General features: G+C 41.7%; 1 pseudogene; it reads left to right on the top strand.

Annotated features, from left to right (window-relative positions):
• Positions 1-1,762: 1,762 nt before the first annotated feature.
• LOC123796472 (small ribosomal subunit protein uS5 pseudogene) lies at positions 1,763-2,568 on the top strand (annotated as a pseudogene).
• Positions 2,569-3,713: the final 1,145 nt, after the last annotated feature.

Here is a 3,713-nt window from a genome sequence, read left to right as displayed (position 1 = left end):
AACAGAATTTGTAAATCATAATAAATGTTTGACACTTCAGGAAAAGCATCATTCGAAGCACAGAATTTTATTTCAAACACGAGGGTTGCTTGGCTGTCGGCTCTGTGTCTCTATTCTCTAGTGCTACTGAACACCATCTAAGCATATAAAAAATGCAGCTACGTGCTTTTCCGTCTGCTGTAAAAAGCCTGGCACTAACGACATCTTCTGTCAACGTTGATAATTATTAGAGAAGACTTTCCATTTCTGCCACTCAGAAGAAAATGTAAGTAGCACAAACCTCCAAGAGTCAGAGTAGAGAGCTTTCGTGATATTTGAGGTCAATTTTCCAACAGGTATTATGGCAGGCATGATTAAATTCTGTGTGATTTTCAAGCATCACCTTAGAAATGAAAAGCTCCCCATTGTTTTATTTATGTATCTGACATAAAACACTAATAGTTTCAAATAATAAAATACAAGAGAAAGTGTTGACATTTTCGGTTTTCAATTAGCAATATTGTTTTAAGCACTTACTTTGAAGTAAAAATTTGCACATTTATGACATTTATAAATGAAAGCATTTGGTTGACTGATTTTAATGGTTGAATCATGAGAAATGCCTATTTCAGGAAACTGAAACGGCTGGGTTTTTTGTTTTTTTCCCTATCCGTTTAGCCTTTCCATGGGGCCATTTGTTTTAAACATGCCAGCTTTCTTTAATTATTCTTTTTAGTAATAGCTCTATGTTATTTAAGTGACCTGGGAACATCTGTAGGCTGAAGCCAAGGTCAGTGTTCTGAATATGGAACAAGAGTCGGATATTTTTTCGAAGGTTAAACAGACTGAACTGAAACTGAGGGAGGTCATGTTAGAGAGTCTCCAAACCAATTACAAGATCAAAGCAGATGGCTACTGGTGCTTGGCGTCAGCTTAAGCCCTTCAGAGACGGCAGAGGCTCAGGCGTTGCATTCAGCAGGGGAGATCTGGTGGTGGGTTCTAGAGAACCAGACTCTAGGCAACTAGGATGTACGCAAGTCACTGAAGTTAGATGAGAGGCTACAGGAACAGTGGCAGAATATAATCAAATTTGAATAGAGAACAGGCAAAGGAATCCAGTTAGTGAGGACTCAGGCCACAAAGGGTCAAATCAAGTTTGATGCTGTTTTACGGGCCTGACTACTAACATTCTTCCTGGCCAAAAATTAATCCCAGAGAATGGGGTTAGGGTAAACCTTTGTGCGAGAAATGAAAGTGTTTACTTTTTTGTGTTAAAGTGTTCTTATAATTAAATCAAACAGACCATGGTAACATGAACCTTGTCTAGGATGCTGACAGGTAAAGAGGAAATTCAAAGGCGGATTTGAAATGCATCAAGAGGGAGGAATTGATTGAATTTGTGGGTTAGCTAGAGGTTGAGAAGATATCAGTGAGCTTTTTAAACTTTGTGTACCTAGGACCAGTTAATAGAAAAAGGACAGGTCAATAGGAGTCACTCTTTGGGGTGAAGAGGAGCATCGGTTCTGCATTAGGCATGTTGCGTTTAACGTGATTGTGGCAATAGTTCTAGAAACAACTGAGCCATGTGAGAAAAACGTTGCATGACCTACTACAGTGAGTATTCTTATATTCTTATGTAACTATAACTATCCTGCGTGATCATTTGTGGATCTCAATGTTTCTGTGGCTTGTAGTCCTGAGCAAACTATTGAGATGATAGTGGAAAAGACAAATAATTTAAATTTACAAAGAATATTTGTCATCTGCTCCAAGAAAACAGCAAATGGGGGATGACGTCAGTGCCGTGGGAGGGCCTAGAGGGCCCAGGAGCCCTGGAATGGGAGGCCGGGTTGGCCTCCAAGGAGTCTTTGGCAAGCAGCACTGGGGCCAGGGCCAAGGCGTGGAGCTTGTGGAGGCAAGGCTGAGGACAAGGAGTGGATCCCTGACATCAAGCTGGGCTTGCCTGATCAAGGACATGAAGATCAAGTCCCTAGAGGAGATCTCTCTCTTCTCCCTGCCCATCAAGGACTCTGAGATCATTGACTTTTAACTGGATGAGGTTTTGAAGGTTATGCCTGTGCAGAAGCAGGCACAAGCTGGCCAGGGCGTTTGTGGCCATCAGAGATTCCGGGGGACATGCGGGTCTGAGTGTTAAGTGCTGCAAGGGAGATAGCCACTCCATCCGTGGGCCATCCTCCTGGCCAAGCTTTCCATCGTCCCTGTGGGGAGAAGTGCTGGGGGAACAAGATCAGCAAGCCCCATATTGTCCCATGCAAGGTGACTGGCCGCTGTGGCTCTGTGCTGGTGCGCCTCACCCCTGCCCCCAGAGGCACTGCCCAAGAAGCTACTGATGACGGCCAGTATTGACACCTGCCACACCTCAGCCCGGGCCTGTACTGCCACCCTAGGCAACTTCACCCAGGCCACTTTTGATGCCATTTCCAGGACCTATGGCTATTTCACTATGACCTCTGGAAAGAGACTGTGTTCACCAAGTCTCCGTATTAGGAATTCACTGGCCAGCCTGTAAAGACTCACACCAGAGTCTCCATGAAGAGAACCCAGGCTCCAGATGTGGTCACTACGTAGTTTTACACAAGAAAAATGAAGTTAATTAAGGCCTGTTAAAAAAATAATAATAAATACATTTACAAAGAATATTTGCCTTTCTTCTTAAAAAGACTAATTAATTTGAAATTAAAAATGAGGGACATTAAAGTATACAGTTGTTTAGCAGGAAAGCCAAGTTCATTTAAATATATAAAACAATGAGGCTGCAGACAGCTCCAGGGGTATCATTTATATTGTACTGTATATGAAAGAGGCACATTGGAATTGCATATTACATAACCCAAGCAACTATGCTTGATGACTTCAGATATGGAGTTCATAAATAAACTTGGTAATAACACTTATGATTTGAAAGTAAACAAATATAACAGAGTAGAAGTAAAATGCAATATTCTAATCCCATCCAACAAATTTAAAGCTGAAGAAAAAGCCCCAAATGTATACGAAATATATGAAGAAAATTACAAAATTTTAAGGAGAGCTTTAGAGGAAGGCTTGGCTAAATGGAGACACACACTATTTTCTTGGATGGATGCTGCAGTGTTATAAAGATGATAATTGTATCTTCAGCCAATCTGTACATTTAATGCAATTCCTCTGAAAATCCCAGTGGCATGTTATTTTTTTTCTGAACTTGAAAATACGGATTCTGTAGTTTATCTGAGCAAATAAATGTGAGAATAGCAAGGACAAAATTCTAAAAGAAACCTATTGAGAAGTGTGCACTTCGTGGTAGTAGTTAATCTTATAGATAGTATCATGTACTGGAAAACCATAGTAACCGAAGTGGGTATCGGTATACACATTGATAGACAGTGAAGCTGAGGAGAAGTGAAAGTACAGAAAACATGTAATTTTAGATATAAACTTACCATACTGTGGGAGCACCTGGGTGGCTCAGTCGGTTGGGTGTTTGCCTTTGGCTGAGGTCATGGTCTCAGGGTCCTGGGATCGAGCCCCGCGTTGGGCTCCCCTCCGTGGGGAGCCTGCTTCTCCCTCTCCCTCTGCTGCTCCCCCTGCTTGTGTGCTCTCTTGCTCTCTTGTGTGCTTTCTCTCTCTCTCTCTCTGTCAAATGGATAAAATCTTTAGAAAAAAAAAACCCCAAAACTTATCATACTATGGAGTTGGCATTTCAAATTGGGTGAAAGGTTGGACTAGCCATT

This window comes from Ursus americanus, chromosome X (genome assembly GCF_024610735.1).
Source record: "Ursus americanus isolate L20-20 chromosome X, mUrsAme1.1.p, whole genome shotgun sequence".
NCBI classification, from domain to species: Eukaryota; Metazoa; Chordata; class Mammalia; order Carnivora; family Ursidae; genus Ursus; species Ursus americanus.
This window is presented reverse-complemented; position numbering and strand designations above follow the sequence as displayed.